Source organism: Rhopilema esculentum, chromosome 9, assembly GCF_057945365.1.
Source record: "Rhopilema esculentum isolate cy_ngs chromosome 9, ASM5794536v1, whole genome shotgun sequence".
In the NCBI taxonomy this organism is placed as follows: Eukaryota; Metazoa; Cnidaria; class Scyphozoa; order Rhizostomeae; family Rhizostomatidae; genus Rhopilema; species Rhopilema esculentum.
The window spans coordinates 13,331,588-13,358,759 of record NC_142823.1 but is presented as its reverse complement, the minus strand read 5'-3'; the positions used below and the strand labels follow the sequence as shown (position 1 = coordinate 13,358,759).

Genomic DNA, 27,172 nt, shown 5'->3' with positions numbered 1-27,172 from the left:
GCAGAAGTTGCCCTTACCCTAACCCTAACCATAACCACCAACCAAACGATAGAGCATAATCACAACAACAAATGTCCTACAGCTGCACACTCATAGGCGTTTCTCTTAATGGAGTTGGATAAAATTAGAATTTTAAATCGCAGTTATCATTTGAAAATTTTATTGAAAACGTTTAAGAATGATGATCCGCAAATAAATAATGTTGTTAGAATATGTTTGTATATGAGATTCTATGAATAGTTTTTTGCCAGGTTAGTTTTAATAGTTTTACTCTTGATGAGAGCAGTCAGAATGTTGGATCAGAGCAACTGCTTGCAAATCAGCAGATTTAGGGATACATTCAAAGTGCTCCATCTGAAGCTCTATTTCCAGGGATGCAATCAGGCTGCAAAGAGGCGCACTCAACTTTTATTGGGCATCATTCCAGCAACCAATCTAGGTATTAGGATATGTTGATGCATTCAGCATTTCCTGGTGGTGATTGCAAGCACGTGCGAACATTTGTTGGCAATAACAGTTCATATGTACTGCCTCCTCTTTCTTCCAAGGACAATATTTTCCAATTAGACCTAACATACTATGTGTGTGTGGATGTTGTCCTGAGTGCGGAAGGGATTGACCTCTCCAATCACTAATGGGATGAAGAAAACAACGCTGAGTTGGACGTGCGCAAAGCTGTGTTGAACTATACCCATGCTGTCCGGAATAGGATCTTTTGGCAAGTGGGTAGGTTTTTTGTGCACTCATCCTCCTGTTTGGGGCCGTCTAGAGATGAAATTGCACTTTGCTTGAGCAAAAGGGTGTTTCAAAAGAGGCAAGAGAGTAACGAGCAATTGTTGCTACTTCTGGCTGCAATATGTGCATATGGGCTGTTTCGGGACCTCAGTCTCAGGGCAATCATTTCTGTCAAGTAGACTCATGTGCACGCCTCATCAACATTAGGTATGCGAATACGAGCACCGGCTTTTGCAGCGAATGCTTAGGTTGGTGGAGATGTGCTGCGCTTTTTTAATGTTACTTTACCTATAGGATTTTTTGCGATAACAGTGGATGACTGCCTACAGCAGTGGAGGACTGCCTTAATAACAAGTACATACCTGAAACATCATGTTTTTACAACCACTCTGGTACTGAACTTATTCGTTCATTATATTATCGTTATTTGGATGAAGTACTACCAGCAACATACATATTTGACTTGTTCAAGTTAAAATTGATAGGCCTACCTGATAGATACCGAAACTTATTATTTTATAGAAAATTATATATCAAAAGAGAATTATACGACAAAAAAGTCACGGCCTTCTTTATTCTCCAGCTCCTTATCATCCGCCAATGCATAAATGTTTTTCTGCTATTGCTCTGACTTCTTTCAAAAATAAAATTTTAATGGACAACTAGGGTTTGATGGATAACAAAACGGAATCTTAGAGAAGGATCCCACCGACCAAATGATAGAACATAATCACAACAACAAACAGAAACAGCTGCACACCCAAAGGCGTTTCTTTTCTCTTAATAGAGTTGGATCAAATTAGAATTCTAAATCACAGTAATCATTTGAAAATTTTATTAGAAACGTTTAAGAATGATGATCCGCAAATAAATAATGTTGTTAGAATATGTTTGTATATGAGATTCTACTAACTATTGCTGCGAAACTAGCCCCTATATTTTTCGCCTAGAGAATTCTAACTCAACCAAGGTTAGATCACTATATAACATAAACTTTCGTACGATTAATAATTTCAATTCAGATAATGGAGGCAATGTTTCAGTCTACTCAAAAGAAAATGTTTATAATAGATATCTCATGCTGAATCTAAATATATATCTTTCAGCTATCTAAAAACTACTTTTCAAAAGAGGGCCCTTATCTGAAGCTCTATTGATAAAATTGCTTTTTGAATGTATTTGATTTGTTTTTTCTTCTATTTTAGTTTTTTGCCAGGTTAGTTTTAATAGTTTTACTCTTGATGAGAGCAGTCAGAATGTTGGATCAGAGCAACTGCTTGCAAATCAGCAGATTTAGGGATACATTCAAAGTGCTCCATCTGAAGCTCTATTTCCAGGGATGCAATCAGGCTGCAAAGAGGCGCACTCAACTTTTATTGGGCATCATTCCAGCAACCAATCTAGGTATTAGGATATGTTGATGCATTCAGCATTTCCTGGTGGTGATTGCAAGCACGTGCGAACATTTGTTGGCAATAACAGTTCATATGTACTGCCTCCTCCTTCTTCCAAGGACAATATTTTCCAATTAGACCTAACATACTATGTGTGTGTGGATGTTGTCCTGAGTGCGGAAGGGATTGACCTCTCCAATCACTAATGGGATGAAGAAAACAACGCTGAGTTGGACGTGCGCAAAGCTGTGTTGAACTATACCCATGCTGTCCGGAATAGGATCTTTTGGCAAGTGGGTAGGTTTTTTGTGCACTCATCCTCCTGTTTGGGGCCGTCTAGAGATGAAATTGCACTTTGCTTGAGCAAAAGGGTGTTTCAAAAGAGGCAAGAGAGTAACGAGCAATTGTTGCTACTTCTGGCTGCAATATGTGCATATGGGCTGTTTCGGGACCTCAGTCTCAGGGCAATCATTTCCGTCAAGTAGACTCATGTGCACGCCTCATCAACATTAGGTATGCGAATACGAGCACCGGCTTTTGCAGCGAATGCTTAGGTTGGTGGAGATGTGCTGCGCTTTTTTAATGTTACTTTACCTATAGGATTTTTTGCGATAACAGTGGATGACTGCCTGCAGCAGTGGAGGACTGCCTTAATAACAAGTACATACCTGAAACATCATGTTTTTACAACCACTCTGGTACTGAACTTATTCGTTCATTATATTATCGTTATTTGGATGAAGTACTACCAGCAACATACATATTTGACTTGTTCAAGTTAAAATTGATAGGCCTACCTGATAGATACCGAAACTTATTATTTTATAGAAAATTATATATCAAAAGAGAATTATACGACAAAAAAGTCACGGCCTTCTTTATTCTCCAGCTCCTTATCATCCGCCAATGCATAAACGTTTTTCTGCTATTGCTCTGACTTCTTTCAAAAATAAAATTTTAATGGACAACTAGGGTTTGATGGATAACAAAACGGAATCTTAGAGAAGGATCCCACCGACCAAATGATAGAACATAATCACAACAACAAACAGAAACAGCTGCGCACCCAAAGGCGTTTCTTTTCTCTTAATAGAGTTGGATCAAATTAGAATTCTAAATCACAGTAATCATTTGAAAATTTTATTAGAAACGTTTAAGAATGATGATCCGCAAATAAATAATGTTGTTAGAATATGTTTGTATATGAGATTCTACTAACTATTGCTGCGAAACTAGCCCCTATATTTTTCGCCTAGAGAATTCTAACTCAACCAAGGTTAGATCACTATATAACATAAACTTTCGTACGATTAATAATTTCAATTCAGATAATGGAGGCAATGTTTCAGTCTACTCAAAAGAAAATGTTTATAATAGATATCTCATGCTGAATCTAAATATATATCTTTTAGCTATCTAAAAACTACTTTTCAAAAGAGGGCCCTTATCTGAAGCTCTATTGATAAAATTGCTTTTTGAATGTATTTGATTTGTTTTTTCTTCTATTTTAGTTTTTTGCCAGGTTAGTTTTAATAGTTTTACTCTTGATGAGAGCAGTCAGAATGTTGGATCAGAGCAACTGCTTGCAAATCAGCAGATTTAGGGATACATTCAAAGTGCTCCATCTGAAGCTCTATTTCCAGGGATGCAATCAGGCTGCAAAGAGGCGCACTCAACTTTTATTGGGCATCATTCCAGCAACCAATCTAGGTATTAGGATATGTTGATGCATTCAGCATTTCCTGATGGTGATTGCAAGCACGTGCGAACATTTGTTGGCAATAACAGTTCATATGTACTGCCTCCTCCTTCTTCCAAGGACAATATTTTCCAATTAGACCTAACATACTATGTGTGTGTGGATGTTGTCCTGAGTGCGGAAGGGATTGACCTCTCCAATCACTAATGGGATGAAGAAAACAACGCTGAGTTGGACGTGCGCAAAGCTGTGTTGAACTATACCCATGGTGTCCGGAATAGGATCTTTTGGCAAGTGGGTAGGTTTTTTGTGCACTCATCCTCCTGTTTGGGACCGTCTAGAGATGAAATTGCACTTTGCTTAGGCAAAAGGGTGTTTCATAAGAGGCAAGAGAGTAACGAGCAATTGTTGCTACTTCTGGCTGCAATATGTGCATATGGGCTGTTTCGGGACCTCAGTCTCAGGGCAATCATTTCTGTCAAGTAGACTCATGTGCACGCCTCATCAACATTAGGTATGCGAATACGAGCACCGGCTTTTGCAGCGAATGCTTAGGTTGGTGGAGATGTGCTGCGCTTTTTTAATGTTACTTTACCTATAGGATTTTTTGCGATAACAGTGGATGACTGCCTACAGCAGTGGAGGACTGCCTTAATAACAAGTACATACCTGAAACATCATGTTTTTACAACCACTCTGGTACTGAACTTATTCGTTCATTATATTATCGTTATTTGGATGAAGTACTACCAGCAACATACATATTTGACTTGTTCAAGTTAAAATTGATAGGCCTACCTGATAGATACCGAAACTTATTATTTTATAGAAAATTATATATCAAAAGAGAATTATACTACAAAAAAGTCACGGCCTTCTTTATTCTCCTGCTCCTTATCATCCGCCAATGCATAAACGTTTTTCTGCTATTGCTCTGACTTCTTTCAAAAATAAAATTTTAATGGACAACTAGGGTTCGATGGATAACAAAACGGAATCTTAGAGAAGGATCCCACCGACCAAATGATAGAACATAATCACAACAACAAACAGAAACAGCTGCGCACCCAAAGGCGTTTCTTTTCTCTTAATAGAGTTGGATCAAATTAGAATTCTAAATCACAGTAATCATTTGAAAATTTTATTAGAAACGTTTAAGAATGATGATCCGCAAATAAATAATGTTGTTAGAATATGTTTGTATATGAGATTCTACTAACTATTGCTGCGAAACTAGCCCCTATATTTTTCGCCTAGAGAATTCTAACTCAACCAAGGTTAGATCACTATATAACATAAACTTTCGTACGATTAATAATTTCAATTCAGATAATGGAGGCAATGTTTCAGTCTACTCAAAAGAAAATGTTTATAATAGATATCTCATGCTGAATCTAAATATATATCTTTTAGCTATCTAAAAACTACTTTTCAAAAGAGGGCCCTTATCTGAAGCTCTATTGATAAAATTGCTTTTTGAATGTATTTGATTTGTTTTTTCTTCTATTTTAGTTTTTTGCCAGGTTAGTTTTAATAGTTTTACTCTTGATGAGAGCAGTCAGAATGTTGGATCAGAGCAACTGCTTGCAAATCAGCAGATTTAGGGATACATTCAAAGTGCTCCATCTGAAGCTCTATTTCCAGGGATGCAATCAGGCTGCAAAGAGGCGCACTCAACTTTTATTGGGCATCATTCCAGCAACCAATCTAGGTATTAGGATATGTTGATGCATTCAGCATTTCCTGATGGTGATTGCAAGCACGTGCGAACATTTGTTGGCAATAACAGTTCATATGTACTGCCTCCTCCTTCTTCCAAGGACAATATTTTCCAATTAGACCTAACATACTATGTGTGTGTGGATGTTGTCCTGAGTGCGGAAGGGATTGACCTCTCCAATCACTAATGGGATGAAGAAAACAACGCTGAGTTGGACGTGCCCAAAGCTGTGTTGAACTATACCCATGCTGTCCGGAATAGGATCTTTTGGCAAGTGGGTAGGTTTTTTGTGCACTCATCCTCCTGTTTGGGACCGTCTAGAGATGAAATTGCACTTTGCTTAGGCAAAAGGGTGTTTCATAAGAGGCAAGAGAGTAACGAGCAATTGTTGCTACTTCTGGCTGCAATATGTGCATATGGGCTGTTTCGGGACCTCAGTCTCAGGGCAATCATTTCTGTCAAGTAGACTCATGTGCACGCCTCATCAACATTAGGTATGCGAATAGGAGCACCGGCTTTTGCAGCGAATGCTTAGGTTGGTGGAGATGTGCTGCGCTTTTTTAATGTTACTTTACCTATAGGATTTTTTGCGATAACAGTGGATGACTGCCTACAGCAGTGGAGGACTGCCTTAATAACAAGTACATACCTGAAACATCATGTTTTTACAACCACTCTGGTACTGAACTTATTCGTTCATTATATTATCCTTATTTGGATGAAGTACTACCAGCAACATACATATTTGACTTGTTCAAGTTAAAATTGATAGGCCTACCTGATAGATACCGAAACTTATTATTTTATAGAAAATTATATATCAAAAGAGAATTATACCACAAAAAAGTCACGGCCTTCTTTATTCTCCAGCTCCTTATCATCCGCCAATGCATAAATGTTTTTCTGCTATTGCTCTGACTTCTTTCAAAAATAAAATTTTAATGGACAACTAGGGTTCGATGGATAACAAAACGGAATCTTAGAGAAGGATCCCACCGACCAAATGATGGAACATAATCACAACAACAAACAGCAACAGCTGCGCACCCAAAGGCGTTTCTTTTCTCTTAATAGAGTTGGATCAAATTAGAATTCTAAATCACAGTAATCATTTGAAAATTTTATTAAAGAAGTTTAAGAATGATGATCCGCAAATAAATAATGTTGTTAGAATATGTTTGTATATGAGATTCTACTAACTATTGCTGCGAAACTAGCCCCTATATTTTTCGCCTAGAGAATTCTAACTCAACCAAGGTTATATCACTATATAACATAAACTTTCGTACGATTAATAATTTCAATTCAGATAATGGAGGCAATGTTTCAGTCTACTCAAAAGAAAATGTTTATAATAGATATCTCATGCTGAATCTAAATATATATCTTTCAGCTATCTAAAAACTACTTTTCAAAAGAGGGCCCATATCTGAAGCTCTATTGATAAAATTGCTTTTTGAATGTATTTGATTTGTTTTTTCTTCTATTTTAGTTTTTTTGCCAGGTACTGAAAGGAAGAAGAAGCGTGTAACAGTATCTGCTGCACTAGGTGAGTATAGGGCCCTCTATGAACAAGGTGAGTCATCCACTTCCATAGAGGGTCCTAGTAATGCTGAAGATGTAGCTTCTTTCAGTGAAATTTCTCTTGATGTTGATTTGCAGGAGGAGCTTGAAGTCACACAGACTGAGGGCCTCATTAATAGTTTTACTCTTGATGAGAGCAGTCAGAATGTTGGATCAGAGCAACTGCTTGCAAATCAGCAGATTTAGGGATACATTTAAAGTGCTCCATCTGAAGCTCTATTTCCAGGGATGCAATCAGGCTGCAAAGAGGTGCACTCAACTTTTATTGGGCATCATTCCAGCAACCAATCTAGGTATTAGGATATGTTGATGCATTCAGCATTTCCTGATGGTGATTGCAAGCACGTGCAAACATTTGTTGGCAATAACAGTTCATATGTACTGCCTCCTCCTTCTTCTAAGGACAATATTTTCCAATTAGACCTAACATACTATGGGTGTGCGGATGTTGTCCTGAATGCGGAAGGGATTGACCTCTCCAATCACTAATGGGATGAAGAAAACAACGCTGAGTTGGACGTGCGCAAAGCTGTGTTGAACTATACCCATGCTGTCCGGAATAGGATCTTTTGGCAAGTGGGTAGGTTTTTTGTGCACTCATCCTCCTGTTTGGGGCCGTCTAGAGATGAAATTGCACTTTGCTTGAGCAAAAGGGTGTTTCAAAAGAGGCAAGAGAGTAACGAGCAATTGTTGCTACTTCTGGCTGCAATATGTGCATATGGGCTGTTTCGGGACCTCAGTCTCAGGGCAATCATTTCTGTCAAGTAGACTCATGTGCACGCCTCATCAACATTAGGTATGCGAATACGAGCACCGGCTTTTGCAGCGAATGCTTAGGTTGGTGGAGTTGTGCTGCGCTTTTTTAATGTTACTTTACCTATAGGATTTTTTGCGATAACAGTGGATGACTGCCTACAGCAGTGGAGGACTGCCTTAATAACAAGTACATACCTGAAACATCATGTTTTTACAACCACTCTGGTACTGAACTTATTCGTTCATTATATTATCGTTATTTGGATGAAGTACTACCAGCAACATACATATTTGACTTGTTCAAGTTAAAATTGATAGGCCTACCTGATAGATACCGAAACTTATTATTTTATAGAAAATTATATATCAAAAGAGAATTATACGACAAAAAAGTCACGGCCTTCTTTATTCTCCAGCTCCTTATCATCCGCCAATGCATAAATGTTTTTCTGCTATTGCTCTGACTTCTTTCAAAAATAAAATTTTAATGGACAACTAGGGTTCAATAGATAACAAAACGGAATCTTAGAGAAGGATCCCACCGACCAAATGATAGAACATAATCACAACAACAAACAGAAACAGCTGCGCACCCAAAGGCGTTTCTTTTCTCTTAATAGAGTTGGATCAAATTAGAATTCTAAATCACAGTAATCATTTGAAAATTTTATTAGAAACGTTTAAGAATGATGATCCGCAAATAAATAATGTTGTTAGAATATGTTTGTATATGAGATTCTACTAACTATTGCTGCGAAACTAGCCCCTATATTTTTCGCCTAGAGAATTCTAACTCAACCAAGGTTAGATCACTATATAACATAAACTTTCGTACGATTAATAATTTCAATTCAGATAATGGAGGCAATGTTTCAGTCTACTCAAAAGAAAATGTTTATAATAGATATCTCATGCTGAATCTAAATATATATCTTTTAGCTATCTAAAAACTACTTTTCAAAAGAGGGCCCTTATCTGAAGCTCTATTGATAAAATTGCTTTTTGAATGTATTTGATTTGTTTTTTCTTCTATTTTAGTTTTTTGCCAGGTTAGTTTTAATAGTTTTACTCTTGATGAGAGCAGTCAGAATGTTGGATCAGAGCAACTGCTTGCAAATCAGCAGATTTAGGGATACATTCAAAGTGCTCCATCTGAAGCTCTATTTCCAGGGATGCAATCAGGCTGCAAAGAGGTGCACTCAACTTTTATTGGGCATCATTCCAGCAACCAATCTAGGTATTAGGATATGTTGATGCATTCAGCATTTCCTGATGGTGATTGCAAGCACGTGCGAACATTTGTTGGCAATAACAGTTCATATGTACTGCCTCCTCCTTCTTCCAAGGACAATATTTTCCAATTAGACCTAACATACTATGTGTGTGTGGATGTTGTCCTGAGTGCGGAAGGGATTGACCTCTCCAATCACTAATGGGATGAAGAAAACAACGCTGAGTTGGACGTGCGCAAAGCTGTGTTGAACTATACCCATGCTGTCCGGAATAGGATCTTTTGGCAAGTGGGTAGGTTTTTTGTGCACTCATCCTCCGGTTTGGGACCGTCTAGAGATGAAATTGCATTTTGCTTAGGCAAAAGGGTGTTTCATAAGAGGCAAGAGAGTAACGAGCAATTGTTGCTACTTCTGGCTGCAATATGTGCATATGGGCTGTTTCGGGACCTCAGTCTCAGGGCAATCATTTCTGTCAAGTAGACTCATGTGCACGCCTCATCAACATTAGGTATGCGAATACGAGCACCGGCTTTTGCAGCGAATGCTTAGGTTGGTGGAGATGTGCTGCGCTTTTTTAATGTTACTTTACCTATAGGATTTTTTGCGATAACAGTGGATGACTGCCTACAGCAGTGGAGGACTGCCTTAATAACAAGTACATACCTGAAACATCATGTTTTTACAACCACTCTGGTACTGAACTTATTCGTTCATTATATTATCCTTATTTGGATGAAGTACTACCAGCAACATACATATTTGACTTGTTCAAGTTAAAATTGATAGGCCTACCTGATAGATACCGAAACTTATTATTTTATAGAAAATTCTATATAAAAGAGAATTATACGACAAAAAAGTCACGGCCTTCTTTATTCTCAAGCTCCTTATCATCCGCCAATGGATAAATGTTTTTCTGCTATTGCTCTGACTTCTATCAAAAATAAAATTTTAATGGACAACTAGGGTTCGATGGATAACAAAACGGAATCTTAGAGAAGGATCCCACCGACCAAATGATAGAACATAATCACAACAACAAACAGCAACAGCTGCGCACCCAAAGGCGTTTCTTTTCTCTTAATAGAGTTGGATCAAATTAGAATTCTAAATCACAGTAATCATTTGAAAATTTTATTAAAGAAGTTTAAGAATGATGATCCGCAAATAAATAATGTTGTTAGAATATGTTTGTATATGAGATTCTACTAACTATTGCTGCGAAACTAGCCCCTATATTTTTCGCCTAGAGAATTCTAACTCAACCAAGGTTATATCACTATATAACATAAACTTTCGTACGATTAATAATTTCAATTCAGATAATGGAGGCAATGTTTCAGTCTACTCAAAAGAAAATGTTTATAATAGATATCTCATGCTGAATCTAAATATATATCTTTCAGCTATCTAAAAACTACTTTTCAAAAGAGGGCCCATATCTGAAGCTCTATTGATAAAATTGCTTTTTGAATGTATTTGATTTGTTTTTTCTTCTATTTTAGTTTTTTTGCCAGGTACTGAAAGGAAGAAGAAGCGTGTAACAGCATCTGCTGCACTAGGTGAGTATAGGGCCCTCTATGAACAAGGTGAGTCATCCACTTCCATAGAGGGTCCTAGTAATGCTGAAGATGTAGCTTCTTTCAGTGAAATTTCTCTTGATGTTGATTTGCAGGAGGAGCTTGAAGTCACACAGACTGAGGGCCTCATTAATAGTTTTACTCTTGATGAGAGCAGTCAGAATGTTGGATCAGAGCAACTGCTTGCAAATCAGCAGATTTAGGGATACATTTAAAGTGCTCCATCTGAAGCTCTATTTCCAGGGATGCAATCAGGCTGCAAAGAGGTGCACTCAACTTTTATTGGGCATCATTCCAGCAACCAATCTAGGTATTAGGATATGTTGATGCATTCAGCATTTCCTGATGGTGATTGCAAGCACGTGCAAACATTTGTTGGCAATAACAGTTCATATGTACTGCCTCCTCCTTCTTCTAAGGACAATATTTTCCAATTAGACCTAACATACTATGGGTGTGCGGATGTTGTCCTGAATGCGGAAGGGATTGACCTCTCCAATCACTAATGGGATGAAGAAAACAACGCTGAGTTGGACGTGCTCAAAGCTGCGTTGAACTATACCCATGCTGTCCGGAATAGGATCTTTTGGCAAGTGGGTAGGTTTCTTGTGCACTCATCCTCCTGTTTGGGACCGTCTAGAGATGAAATTGCACTTTTCTTAGGCAAAAGGGTGTTTCATAAGAGGCCAGAGAGTAACGAGCAATTGTTGCTACTTCTGGCTGCAATATGTGCATATGGGCTGTTCCGGGACCTCAGTCTTGAGGCAATCATTTCTGTCTGGTAGACTCATGTGCACGCCTCATCAACATTAGGTATGCGAATACGAGCACCGGCTTTTGAAGCGGATGCTTAGGTTGGTGGAGGGACTTGGACCTACCCCTGATGTGCTGCGCTTTTTTAATGTTACTTCACCTATAGGTTTTTTTGCGATAACAGTGGAGGACTACCTCAATGCTCAGTGGAAGACTATAGAAGATGTCAGTAACTGTCATTTTTCCTATGATGGGACGTTTAATTTTGAGGCAACCATGGACATTCCAGCACACACTAACGAAGAGCTGTTTGCTTCCTACAGAATTTTAAGCAACTAGATTCCAAAGGTTCAGGCAGTTCTTGCTTATGAATCCATTCGCCACCTTGGTTCTAATTTAAAAATCGCAGGGGTCTAAATCATTTTGAAAAAGATCAGCTAAATCTGAGAATATTTCTCTTTTAAACAGACATTGCAACACAATAATTCACTTATGTAGTTTTTCCCAACACTGTTTTAATGCAAGAGTAGTTTAATTACTGCAACCTGTTACAAAAAAAAATGGTTGCCTCTTGCAACCAGATACAAATAGTATGGGCTGCCTACCACATCACTCCTAAAACATTGACATTTTAGGGTCACGAAGATAATTATACTACTGAAAAGACTTTGTTCATAGATTTGAAAAAGATTTTTAAGATTAATAGAAGAGGATTCAAAGCAAAAAAACAAATATCTGAAAATCCTAACTTAAATCAAACAATTTTTCAGAGGCTGATTTGGTCCTTGTTGAATAGAATTGATAGAACTTAAATAGTGAGTCTTTGCAAAAGGTGGATCTTTCTATAAAAACTGACACAATAGATGTATCTGCTATTTACCATAGATAGCAAGTATTGTGTGGGAGCAGAAAACCAGAACCATCATTAGAAAAAACACAAGCATTACGATTCCCTGGTAAGCTAGCTAAGTACAATCACTGCCAAAATTACTTGGAAATGTGTGCTGTGATTTTCCGTTTAAAAAAGCATACCCAATAGCCCCTTTCATCTTCTACTGAAAATCAAAAATTTTGCTAGGGGGAGAAGGGATGGCTCAATTTGCCTTTGAAAACCTAAGTTGGTTTTCCAAGACATTTGCCAGTGATTGTAAGTATTGACTTTGGGACCAAGTTCATAGCCATGGTTATGACTTTTTTGCACAATTTTTGCACAATTTGCACAATTATGGTTATGACATAGCATCAAACAGACTTTTTTGCACAATTTTCAATTGCAATGTCCTCAACTTACAAATTTATCTTATTCGGTTAGAAAATAGAGTAAGTTTTAATTGTTTCTTACATAAAATCACATTTAATATTTCTATAAGATCAGTTCATCTCTGTGTTTGAAGTGAACTGTAACTACAAAAATGACTAATTTTGCTAAAATATGGTAAAATGTCTCCTTAACCTAGCAATCACATGCTTATATATCAGTTTCTAGTGTATTAGCCGTAAAAAGAAATATTTGATGATATACATGCTCAAAGGAACGGGTGTTGTTGAAAAAAATGTCAATCAAAAAGTTATAAGACCACCTTCAGTTGGTATTGAAGTAGAATGGTTGTTTGAATGAAGCTTTTGCATATGAAAAGTTAAACATTTGATCAACACTGCTGGAAACTACTGTCTCAAAACCGCAATATTCCTCAAGGCTTATTTATCAGCATGCCAATAATGAAGTAGATATAAGATATGCTTTGAAGAGATTACAGCATTGATTGTGCTGTTTCTTTATCTAGACATAATGCATTTAAGCTTATTGTATGAATTTCCCTTGGTGATGGTGCTGTTTTTATTACTGATTGCTCTCTTGCTTCTTTAACAGAGGGAGTATGAAAAGAAAAAAAAGAGAGAGAACACTAATATATAATATAAACAATTTTTTGAGACGAGCCATGAAGCAATTAAAAACGGATTATGTACTTGAAAACATATCATCATTTGGCTATTGTCCCTTGAAAGGAACAATCATATCATCATTTATTTCCTTTTAATGTTTGCCACTGTTAATCAGAAAATGAACACTAGCACCATTGCCAAGGCCTATGTTGCACAGCCAGAGATGTCAAAGACCAAAAACTATACTTTGGAAACTGCAAGCAAAATTAAATAAGGTGTAAGTCGCTTGGCAGAAAATCAAGGCAACTGATTAGGGAAATGTGTATAATAGTCTTGTTGCAACTACTTTGTTAAAGTTCAAAATGTTGCTTTCATAACAAAAGATTAGACTTTGGATGTTTAAGAAATTTTAGTAGGGAAGCTTACTGGTGTCTACTATCAAGAGGAAACAGTTTTTATGTCCAATAGAAGGTTGAGTTGCTGTAGCTCACCCTATTGATTCTGTATACATTATTAAATAGTGATACACAATTTTTCAGTGGCTGATTTGGTCCATGTCGAATAGAATTGATATAACTTAAAAAGTGATTCTCTGCGAGAGGTGGAGCTTTTAAAAAAAACTGACACAAAAGATGTATCTGCTATCTAGCATATATAGCAAGTATTGTGTAGGAGCAGAAAGCCAGAACCATCGTTAGAAAAAACACAAGCATTACCATTCCCTGGTAAGCTAGCTAAGTACAATCACTGCCAAAATTACTTGGAAATGTGTGTTGTGATTTTCCGTTTTTCAGTTGTTTTCCAAAATACTATTACTTACGTCACCCTCCCTCTCCCCCAAAAAATTGTTGAAAGTAGAGCAAAATTTCAAACAAGCCAGAAGAAAAAGCATACCCAATAGCCCCTTTCATTTTTCTATTGTAAATCAAAAATTTTCCTAGGGGGAGAAGGGATGGCTGAATTTGCCTTCGAAAACCTAAGTTGGTTTTCCAAGACCGTTGGCAGTGATTGAAGGTATTGACTTTGGGACCAAATTCATAGCCTTGGTTTCCAATCAAACAGACTTTTTTGCACAATTTTCAATTGCAATTTCCTCAACTTACAAATTTATCTTATTCGGTTAGAAAATAGAGTAAGTTGATGACTTGAAATTAAATGCTTACCTGTACCTGAGACTGTATTTTTTTCAGCTGAACAATCTCTTTTATGTCCATTAAGTTTCCAAAATCTCTCTTTAAATATTTTACAAAATACAAAATGAATTGTACGTAGCCTGCCATTGTGCTGTAGATTAAAGGTTTGGCTAAAAGCGTTTGCACAAAAGCTTCTACTTTTCTCATGTTTATGCAATCTTCAATCTTTAGACTCCCTTTTTCTGTTCCTGCAACAAAAGCAAAGTACTCTTGCTTTTCCAATTATTTTTTTCACTGTTGACTCTGAAATTTCTCCAGTGGGCTGCTCTGGATTCATTACTTTGGTGGAAAATTCAGCAATTTTCGGAAACTCTTCATTAAGAGTTTTATGTGTACAATTATTGTGTGAATTTCGGTAATTGATGCTAGTAAAAACTCTGTTGTCTTCTATATTAACATTCTTCAAAAGATTCTACTTTAGTCATGGAGTTTGTGGCCTCTCCGCATATTTCATTCGTTGATATGTTATCGTTTGCTTCCATCGTTGTGGTGCTCTTGAGCTGTTTGGAAATTTGCTGTTACGTTTAAGTTTTTGAATATAGCGCATAAAAAATAACCCATTTTTACGCATAAAAAGAAAGTCATGTTTCTTTTCTTTAAGGAGTACCCTCCTTTCTTTATCTACAAATGTACGCAAATAGCGCTCTAAATAATCAACGCTTGAACCCAAGATCCCATTGCACTAATTAGTCGAAGAAGTTTTGGAAATTGTTTATTTTCAATTCGCCTGTGCCGTCTTTTTTGAATATTAGATGGTTGCTCTTCTTGTCTCGCTCTTCATCCTGCCCTTGTACTTTTAAAAGTGGTATCTCTGTTGAAAGTTAAGTGAATGCAATCAGCAACAAAAACAACACCATCAAGAAGGAAAATGCGTGCAAAGTGCCTAATGCATAGAAGTAACCGACACCACAACCCATGCTTTAATCTTTTCAAAGCATAATCTTTTCGTCATTGGATGGTTAAAAGGTATCTAAGAAGAGCTGTTTATTTAAAAGAAACAACCAATCAAACCATAGAGGAACACACCAAGAAGGTAGTGCAGATGCACGTGCTTGCAAGAAATTTCGAATTGAAACTCGAATCTGATTGGAGGACATTTGGAAAACTGGAAGAATATGGTCCAACTGGAAGAATATGGTGCAATAGAGTACAGAAGTGATGACGACATAAACATCTATTTTTAGAATTTCTGAATTTTGTTCCCTGAACCTAAAAGAGCAACATGAAATACCTCCAAATATGCAAAATCAGTTAAAGGCATTATGAATTGGCAGAGATATGGCCACATTAGCACAGGCTCTTGCCCCATCAAACCTCTGTTATTTGGTTTTAGTTCATAACTTTATGAACCAGGCCAGAATAAAAGAAATCCGTTAGCAAACTTCAAATCTTCTGTTGGCCATATCTCGCCCAATTTGGAAGGTATCTAGCTCATTTTGGTGTCAATGTCATTATTGACATTTATACACATTTTTCGTTTTAAGGGACATATTTGAAAACTTTGTTTTGTTGTAATATTTCATTAAGGTAGAAGTCTACTATGAAAATGGTCAGTTATGAAATTTTGTCAAAATTCCTATTATCTTGGATATGATCAGGAAAATTACAGCAAAATTTGATTTAGAAGTAAGTTTCCCCACATCTGTTGCATTTATTGCGAAAATTTGATTCCTTTATGCAGTGGATTATCTTTCCTTGGCAACCAAGTTTCTATCGGTTGCTAGGGGGTCTGTTGACACCCATGGGACCCATTTTTGAAAAAAAAATTATATCGCATAATCTATGGTCTTCTACTATTTTCCAAAAGGCATTTATACCTCTTTAAAAATCTCAGGGAACAAATGAACCATAGCTTGGCCGACAAAAGTTGTTCGAAGAGTCCTTCTGTTTATGAAGCGATCTTATGTTACAATGAACGCCCTGAAAAGAGAGACTTTTAAGGAAAATTTGGGTCGGTAAAGCGAAGCAAAGAAAAGTATTTGCTATAAGTAGAAGGAAAACCATGTTTTTGAAGCAATGTTATGGATTTGGATTGCTTAGGCCAAAGCGAAAAGGTGATGAAGATGTACTGCCTACCTCACCTTCACAAGCAACAACAAATCAAAGCAAAAAATTAGAGGAAGACAGTGCTTTACTTCATAAACTAATAAACTCTTCCTTTGGTTCAGAAAACCTTAGTCCCATAAAAAGACCAATTTCGGGATCAAAAGAAACGAGGAATGCTGCTGCTGGCAGTAGCAATATTGGCAGTGCTAACAATTGCTACAGCCTTTGATGATACGTGAATAGATAAGAAACTTTTGAACAATGCAATCAACATAATTGCTGTTTGTCGTACATGTAGGAATCGAAAGACACAGTTAAGCCTGCTGCTTAGTTTGGCCTGCTTAGTTTATCAATAAGTTTGGCCTTGCAGAGAAATATTCTCTTGTATGTAGCCATTGTCATGCTCACCTCTTGAGACCAGTGAAAGCTCAGTGGGTCTAAGAGGGCAGACAAGAAAGGGAGACAGACAAGAAAGGGAGACATATGAAATAAACTGTAGATCAGTTGCTGCTTTGAGTCTTCCAAACACTATCTCAAAGTCACCTTACTGCAAACATTCAAAAAATCTTGAGGAAGTGGCAGTAAATGTATGTGAAAACATTACGAATGAAGCAGCTGCTAGGCTTATAGAGATCATTGAAAGAGAAGAGCAGACAATTAATGAATTTGATAAACCGTCCACTGGAATGAGTCCTTGATGGTATGGTATGGGCAAGATGTCCAAAAACCTGTCAGGTTTAGTGGTTAAAGTTCAGTGATTTATTGAAAAATGAAAGTTATAATTGCTGTTTGCCTTTCTGTTGGAAATTTCAATATTGGGCCATCATCAATTGCAGATGTTCTGAAGGCCAAACAATATTATATGTGGCCAAACAAACTTTGAATTATTTGAAAACTGTTGACATTATTAGAAGGCTGGAGGATGCTTTGTTCATGATGGATGAACGAGCAAAATGCTTTGTTCGGACTGCTTTTAGATGACGAGAGCCATCCCTTTGCCCAAGCTTCTCTTGTCCAATCCCTGCGATAACTTTGATTCCAAAACTTTTTCTCTCAATCTTTTGGCATTTCTTCAAATTACCAATGTTGTTGTTTTTTGCCAATGGACAAGTTGTTGAATGAAATACAAATGATGCTGACCTGAAATCGGAGTGCTTTTAATAAGAGAATGACAGCAAAGATTGCTTGTAGGGGCTTCCTCACATCTTACACTTCCTACATTCAACTTGCCACCTGACACCTTGATTTTTATTTTCGCAACTATATGCGAACCTCTACAACCACTATATCTGAACACTCTTTTGGCACTTACGTAATCCCCACCAGCGGAATCTAAAATACCCAAGTGTTCTCGCATGTGGAAATAGGAAATATTTTTAAAATAACTTTGCATGATACTCAAAATTATTTTGATCAATAGGTATGCAGGTATACTTGCAGCAAATATTTATCGGTACAATTTAACTCATTTCCATTTATATTGGGGAAGGGGTGCCCATTGCACTATTGCTCCCTATTCTGTGTGCTGTCATTAAGGTATAAAATACAGATTGGCAGTTATTACCTTTTTTGGATGAAATATATAAAATATAAACGGTAACAAGTACTATAAGTCTTTGAATAAGCCCCAGCCTTAAAATAAGCCTTCTCCCCCCTTGAAGCCTCCCCACAGGGGCTTACTCTGAAGCTGTCTAGTTTCCATACTGCTCGATCTGATGACGTAATTGTTTTACCCTAAACCTAACCCTAAACCCAACGCTAACCCTAAACCTAACCCTAGCCTAAAACCTAACTCTAACCCTTACCCTAACCCTTAACTTGAAATAATTAATCATGCTGATTTATGACTATTAATAATACTTACTTATGACTATGAGGTCAAGCAGTATGGAAACTAGACAATTCCGCTTATTCCAGTTCATAGTGTTCACTTTACAAGAGAGCAAAAATACATCATAGTAATATTATATAGGGGGAATGGGTTATTTGTAGGGGAAAGGAAAGGGAAAAATTTGTCATGTTTGTAAAGGAAAGGAGGGGATGCTGTAGGGGAAACCAGCCACCACTGAGTGGGAGGTTAAAATAATTTTTGTACATTTTTTTGGTTGTGATGCAAATAAGCTGTCAAAGAATTTTTTTTGGTTTTATCTTTCCCAACTACTGACCTTTCAAACACCTTGTTGAAGTTTATTGGAAATAAGAAATCTCTCAAATGAGTGTTTACGCGAACATTACACAATCAAGGATATTACACAATGAGGTTTCAAAGCAATTACATATAATTATTTGGAAGGGGAGGGATTTTTTAGTATTTGTGACAGAATATTTGTGGGGAAGTTGTCATAGTTTTTTTGCTCAAAGATAATAAGTTTTTACATAAGCTTAGTAAAAAAATTTATTCTTTGTAATTGCACAAGGGTAGTTTGTACCACATTATGTATTTATATTTAATGATTATTATGGCATATTCCACATGGTCTAAAAGCTGCTTAAGGCATGACAACAGTCTGCAATCATAACCTCTTACTCATTTAATTAATATAGTGGAATAGGTGGTTTAAATTTCTACAAACTCAGTAAGCTTCAAGCAAATTAGATAGAAAACAGTGCTATAATTGCCAGTAAAATAGGTTGATCAGTATTTCCTTAACAAACAAAAATTGGCAATCAGAACTGTAAGGAATATTTAACCCTAGGCTAAATTCTTTGTTTTCCATATTTAAGTTGGCATTGTTTTGTTCTATGTTGTTTTCTTTTTTGTGCAGATTTCTTTTTGTGCAAGGAATTATAGATACAAGTTAACTTGTCATCTGCCATACATAGCCTTTGCAAAGCAAAAAAGCATGATCAAGCATACAACCAACACAAACGAAGAAAAGAAACACAGTGTAAAAGTAGAAATCAGCATGCAATTAATTCTTATGAAAACTTAGCATTAATTTTCAGTCTCTATCATTTATCAAGGGTGGAAAAAATCTCTTTCTTGGGTAAATTCAAATTCATCTAATGTCAATATTATTTTAGGGCAGGGGGCTCTCTCCTTATTGAATTTACTTATTGAGAGTACTTCTCCTTTGAATAATTTCCTCCATGCACTTTCTTTAATTTCTTTGTTTCTAATTTGCCAATTCTATTAATTATATGTAGTAATGTATTAATTATATTAAGTAACCTACTTTTTCGCTGAGAAACTTTTCGCCTTGTAAAATAAACCAATCAGAACATCATTTGAAGACATCTGACTTCTGTTTTGGTTTCAGATGGCCTACATCTTCCCGCATTCTCTTTCTCAAACACTCTCGCCTTTATAACGTCAATAAAATAGATTGGTAATAGATCATTTTTGTTCCTCGTACACAATGCATGTAAGTGGATTTATATCAGATCATTATTCAAACATTTGAATTTCAAATTGATGAAAACAGGCTTGAAAGTTTCATCGTTCTACCAATATGTCAGAAATGAAAAATAATAGCAAGAATTGCTTAAAATTGCTAAATTGTCTGCTCAACTGGCCTGCTCAACAGCAAAAGTTTTAAGCAGATGCACTAACAGGATCTTGCATGCTCTTGCAAGCCTCGATTGCGACCTTTGAAAGTATTTAAAGAAGTTATCCTATAAATATAAACATAAACCTCTCTTACCAAAAGATGGAATTCCCCCTTCTTAAGACTTCCTGAATAAATTTCTCTAATCCTGTATCGCTGTTTCCTGTTTTACTTGCTTTTTTGATAAATTTAAAATGTTAAACTTGATAAGAGCACTCTTGGGACAGTCTTTATATTCTTTAGTAATATTTGCATCGAATTCGCATCAAAATATCTGCCAGTGTAAATTGAACTGCGAATTTGAGAGAAAAATTTGCAGCCAAAGAGTTTGTGGCAAAAATTCAATTCGGCAAAAAATTTGTCTCGTGTAAATCTGGCTTTAGTTCATTATATGACTGATATGTAGATGCCAGCTAAAAAAATTGTCCATGTGTCGACTATTAGTCTTCTACCTTTGCCAGACTGGACTGGATCACTAATTAAATCACTGAATGATACTGTTATGCTGTCACACAAGAGGATATCACTTCCTGTAATAAATTGAAGGGATGTTTCTTATGGCGCGCATATACCGCCAAAAATAGTTCTTTCTAAAATTTCACCAACTTTCTAAAAGTTTAGTGATCTTCTAAAAGTTCTGTTGCTCTGCATTCTCATGAAAGGCTAGTCCTAAAATTTCAGTCATTTCCAAAGTTTCAACCACTGTTCAACATTTTCTAAAATTTCAATTACTTAAGCCTAGCGCACACTAGCGATTTTTGTCGCCAGCGAAGGCGATTTTTGTTGCTGGCGACCAGATGTTTTCCCCCGCACACTTGCAATCTTTTCTGCCTTGGCCAATGATTTTTGGTCTCCACCTCATAATGAACCTCGATAAAAATGACCAGAAACCAACAATCAAATTTTTTATAACCCATGCATGTGCCTGGACATCCTCAGAAATTACGGGATGGGAAAATTTAGACAAAACAATGAAAAATATTGCCAGCTTTGATTTAACCAGGCCACATTTAATGGCAAAAAATTAGGCCCAAAATTCTAGATTTAGCTTGGCCTAAATTATGCTACTTATTTTATTTTCTTTTCTTTTGTACTGTAGAGAACCCAACACATGGGTTTTATGCACAATTTGTTTGTTATCTGTTTTACTTTTAGTTGCTAGTAGATAGTAAAACCTACATCGTACGAGATTTTCGCTCTATAGGCAACCTATACTGCTAAAAGGATATATTAAAAGAAGTGCAAATTTGTTACTGCAATGAGAGAGAAATCTTGTTTGTGTTTATCCAAATACGTTTAAAAATAATTGAGAGCAGTAGTACCCGCTCGTGGCACTAAGTGCATCAGCAAGCTCAGCCATGGCTGCAGCTTTTGCCGTCCTATCGTCGTATAGTCGAGAGGATATGGCGTACAAGCAGGGTTTCTCGCGCTACAAATCGACTAACAAATCCTCTTAATGCGTTGTCCAAGAAAATGAGCATGTTCCTGTGACCTCCATCTTGTCAACACACTTTCCACGTGCTTTGAAAACACTTAATGATTGGCTGATCAACAAGAATTGTGCGCTAGTGTGCGCTAGGCTTTAAGCAACGTTTCTAAAATTCCAATCGCTGGCTCTGCAAGATTTCTAAAATTTCAGTCATGCTAGGTTAGTTCTAATATTGCAACCATTTCTAAAGTTTGAACGCCCGCTCAACATTTTTTGAAATTTCAACCACTCTAAAGTGTCAGTGGCTTTTCCAAAGTTTCAATGGTGAATGTTGATAACCTCTTCCTGAACTTTTCCAAGCCGCCTCCTTTTCTACCATTTCCCCGAGAAGGTAAGTGCAGGTGGTTGGCTGGCAGGAGGGTTAATGTCAAGGTGAGCAGAGATTGCGCCAAATCATGGAAATAGCAGAGCGGATGTTACAGGATGCTAGCAGTGCATGTACAACGACTAGCACTAATGAAAATAGTACACCTGCCTCAGATTGTTCAAACAGACAAAGTAGCAATTGCAGCGATACGCCAGGATCAACAATCAGCAGCTTCCTTAGCCCAACAATTCCACATCAGCATCAACTGGACCCGTTCAACAGCAGTTGCTGCTAAGACAGAATTTTAGAAGTTTATTTGCGCCATACAGCAGGCCACAAGATCAGCGTCAAGGGAGACCTATGCCATGTAGTGTGAGGGGCATAGGGCGGCGTAGCCAGGACTTTGACACATGACTTTTTTTGTTTATCAAAAACCAATACATCATACCCCCCAGGTCAAAAAGAAAAACTAGAATTAACTTCTCGCATGATGGAGATGCTGCTCATGTGACTAAGCAATTGGAAAAAATTTATCCAAAATTACAAGGATGTGGAGGTTTTGAGATACTACGATCGCAAGGCACCAAAGAAACATTGTGATTGCTCATCCCACCCCATAGTGGATATTCTGTTATATTCCTGAGGGATCTTAGCGGCCTTGGGTCTGCTTTAGGATACATTAGACCAATACAGATGAACCTTTCCACATCAAAAGTCCAACCACAGGATCCCATGGTATGTGACCATACAAATTTGACAAAGAAATATTCATTTATTGATCAATAATTTGTACTATTTTGACTGCTTTTTGTCATAAACATATACAGAAATAAACCAGTTTGGAATCTTCTGTCTTGCATGACTTTGGTAGATCATCCAAACATTTGCTGATCAACATGTAAAAGGAACACATTGATTTGCTACCTAATCAGCAAAGGAGACTTTTTATGCAGAGCTCATTGAAAATCTATGTAAAAAGATGCAACCCTCTGCTGTACAAAATTAGATTTGCTGTTCTGTTTTTACACAATCATACAATTTTCTCTCATATGCTTACATTTATTAAACCATTTCAAGTCCATTTGGTCACCATTGTTTCTTGCCATTAATATTCTTTCCAGATGTTTCAATCTATGGAGTCTTACTCTGTAAAATGTTTAGGCTGCCTTGAAGATATCCCAATAGACCAATTACGAGAGCATCACAAAAAGTGTATCAGCAGCAACAATCAGGAGGTAAATTTTCTATTGAAACATTCTGTTAGCAGTCAGATGCTGACTTTTATGAGAGGCCTATTTCAATCAGTGCAGGGTGGTAACTTTGTTTCACTCTTTTGGTATCACTCCAATGTGTTGATGAGTGTCAGATGAAAGTGTTACTGCGCAAAAACTAAATTCTATTTCAATTTGCCCCACATTTTTTGTTTATTTTAGAGTTTTTAACTTCTGTCCATTATGTAAAGTGTCCCTTAATTTATGAAATAGAGATAACTTAAAATAAAATTGATAAAGCAACTCCAAATAAAATCTGTTTGAGTGGTTTTGATTACTTCTTTTCTGTTTCTGCAATAACAAACAGTTTCAAATGTCTAAACAACTTATTTTTGTGCTGTTGTTTCTCTTTTGTCAGGAACAACATTCACAGTGTGATGAAGATCTGGAAATATGAAAAGCATAATATCAGCGTTGCGCTAAAATTTGTAATTTTCAAAGCCCTCTGGTTGAATAAATATATATACATCCATTCGAATCAACATGCCAGTAGTATACAGAAATACCATAAATCCTAGAATTAGCCCCTTGCGGGCTTGTTTATTTTGAATATTTTTGGATGGGGGCTTATTTGATGATGCTTTTTAAAGGTTTGAATTTCAAAGGTGGGGGTTTATATAAGGAGGGCTCTCCTGAGGGGGTAGTGCCAATTCAAGGATTTGCAGCATCTTAGCTATTGGTGCAGGTGCTTTGGATAGGTAAAAGTTTATTGTGAGACTTGTGTAAACAAAACCTACCCTGTATCAGTTATTTGTTGATTAAATATAAAAACTATAATAAATAAAACATTTGGCCCAGTGTCTAGAAAAACAATTACTGCCACTAATAGTCATAATATGAGTTTATTTTTCACCACAGGTCCATGGTGCAAGTACAAATGCGTAATTTTATCAGGCAATAGTTAACACACAAGCTCAAATTGTTCTTGATGGAAGCCAGTGGGATAGGTCTACCCCTATTCAGGTAAAAGTTCTGCAAAAGTTTGCAAAGTAAAACTCTTTGAAGTTGAAATACTTTCAAATAATTTGTTCCTGCCATTTTTGCAGTTTGGAAGTGAAAGGTTTTTCACTCCCTGTAATATATTATTTCTTTCTAGTTGGAGAACAAGCTGACCCTCATCCAATGGCTGTTGCAGTATGATGTTTTAATTAAACGTGAAAAGGCTATAAAACACTTCGGGAAGGGCTTGGCAACCCTTTGCCTGCTATGACACATGCAAAAATTTCCAGAGTATCTTGCACTACTTGGAAATTTGTGGGAGCAAAATTCCAGAAACAAGAATCTCATCACTATCATGCAAGTCATATGTTGGTATTGGACCATCCCAGCCTGTGTCATAGTCTTCTTGCTGCAAATAAAGTATATATCATCATCATCATCATCATCATTAGCCTGTCACACCACTGCTGGCGAATGGCCTCCACATCTTTCTCCACTCATTACGGTTTTGGGCACTCTGGGTTCACGTGCTGCCTGCCTGCCTAAAAGTATATATCATTTTTAGTTATATGTTGATTGTTTTACTAGTAATATATTGAAATTACAAGCTGATGTTTTTTATGTAAGTTGGTGGTTTCATTTAAAACATTGGAGGAAATAACTTTACTCCAATTTCACTGTGAAAATCATCTGGGCCCCTGCCTTCCGTCAGTCCTTGTACCCACATTTGCAGTGGGGATTTGTGATGCTTATAGATTTGTCATGGGAGACAGAATTGGAAATTCATTTTTTACTGCACCTTCAAACTTGCCTAGCCTGTATGATTACGATATTAATGAGCATCTACCCTCTAATATCAACTCAAGTTATAAAACTCTTCAAGAACTATCTAGTCTTAGCACTTCAAAATCGATTTTGCTCTATTTCATATGAATGTTAGAAGTTTTTCACTCTACTTAAATGAGCTTGTTTCAACTCCTGCTTCCTTGAACATTAACTTTTATGTCATTGGCGTGTCTGAAACTTGGAATTCTTTTACAAATCACATAAAAATGAATGTTGAAATTCCTGGATTTAGTTACTTTCCATGCCAGTCACATAGTCAAAATGGTGGTGTTGCGCTTTATGTGAAGTCTGATTTAGGTATGGACAGTACTAATTTTGAGGCAGTTTGGGTTGAAGTTGAAAATAAAAATGGTAAAAATTATCTGATATTTGTTTGTATCGAAACCTTGGTGACTTCAATGTCAATCTTCTGAAATATAACTCTCACACACCAACTACCAATCATGTTAACTTCCTTTTCTCAAACCAATTTCTTCCTTTTATTGTTCACCCATCTCGGGTAACCGAGAATTCTTCTACCCTTATTGACAATATCTTTTCTAACATATCTGACAATGAGACAATAAGTGGCAACATCTTGGTACATATAACGGATCATTTTCCTCAATTTCTGATTGTCAAGCATGCAGGCATATCCTACAAAAATTTGTCATATTACCAACATCACTTTTCTAAGTTTAATGAAGGAAATCTTCTAAATGATTTTGAAAACCTTGATTAAGCATTTTTAAATGACAGTTGCTTGGACATGAATGCTAAGTTCAACAGATTTCTATACATTCTTGATGAACTAGTTGAAACTCATGCTCCTTTGAAAAAGCTAACAAAGAGAGAAATTAACTTTAGAAACAAGCCATGGATAAATGGTTTAGAAATCGAGTTTCAGATTCCTCGCAAGAAAATAAAAACAGCTACTTTTACAATTATTTTCATAAAAACAGTAATAACATGAAACAATTATGGTCCGGCATTAAATCAGTTATAAATATTAGACAATCAAGTAATATAAATAAACTTAAGGACTCAAATGGTAATATTTCATCAGATCCGATGGTTGTTGCCAATATTTTCAATAATTTTTTTGTAAATGTGTCTTATAATATCACTAAAAACTATACCAAGATCCAATAATTCACCTGTGAACTTCATTGGAGACAGAATTGGAAATTCATTTTTTACTGCACCTTCTGTTCCTTGTGAAATATCTGAGATAATCTCTCTTCTTACAACTGGAAAATCTCTAGGACCAAACAGCATTCCTATGAAAATCTTAAAAACCCTTTCCCCACTTGTATCTTCACCTCTTTCTCACATCATGAATGAACCATTTTAAACTGGGGTATTCCCAGACAAAATGAAGTTGGCCAAGGTAATTCTATTGTTTAAGAAAGGTTAAACCTAAGGTTGATACCTTGTGAATTACATTTTCCAGTTCTTTGAGAACTTCTTCCCTCGATGGCTGAATGGTTGGAGATTGCCCTGACTTCTGCAGGGAGGGTAACCCCTCCCCCGCTGCGATAAAAAAGAATTGTTTTGAGAGGCCGAATTCCCAAAACGTTGATATGGGTTTCGACGGGAGGGTCTTGCAGAAATATTTTGAGTAATATTGCTCATTGCCTTGACCTCTCGCATTGTTTTAGAAATGTCATCACCGAAGAGCAGAGTGGGTGGCTTCGCAGTGCGACCACATGCGGCTTTATGCATCGGATTGATAGAGGGTTGCATGGCCTGTTTGCGGCGGCAAGAAAGCTCTTTGCAAACAAAACCAAGGAGGGTTATAGCATCAATTTGTTGGGAAACCACAGATTGGCAATCAAGGAAAGATTCGGCTTCCCTGTGCTTCAAAAGATCATTTATCGACATAGCAATAGCACCAGATGCTGTCAAAATGGCATCTTGAAGGGCCGTAAACGATTTATCGGCCAATTTGACCTCTGGCCTAATTGTTCCCCATACTTTTCGGTTAATCCGAGGTTGATAAAGCCCTGTGCATTTCTCAGGAATTTGATACTTATTTTGCAACTGCTTTCGTTGAGCAGACTCAAATTCCGCATGAAATTTCTCATTTAAAATTTTAGTCAAATGGTCTGCAACGGGTGGACCTTTAGGAACTGAAATTGCAGTAGCCATGTCAATTTCCTTAGAGAAAGGCATCCTGCATGGTAGTATTATTTGGATCTACCATATTGTCTTGGA

General features: G+C 36.8%; 2 long non-coding RNA genes across 2 annotated transcripts; one reads left to right on the top strand and one right to left on the bottom strand.

Moving 5' to 3' along the window:
* The first annotated feature begins 550 nt into the window (after positions 1-550).
* On the top strand, positions 551-23,741 carry LOC148959765 (uncharacterized). The gene is made up of 3 exons (XR_016144018.1): positions 551-22,655; positions 23,042-23,155; positions 23,550-23,741. It is a non-coding gene; the product is annotated as an uncharacterized LOC148959765 (long non-coding RNA).
* On the bottom strand, positions 18,374-26,397 carry LOC148959764 (uncharacterized). Its single transcript, XR_016144019.1, has 2 exons — positions 26,161-26,397; positions 18,374-24,929 (listed from the first exon to the last, which is right to left on the bottom strand). It is a non-coding gene; the product is annotated as an uncharacterized LOC148959764 (long non-coding RNA).
* Between the last annotated feature and the right edge of the window lie 775 nt (positions 26,398-27,172).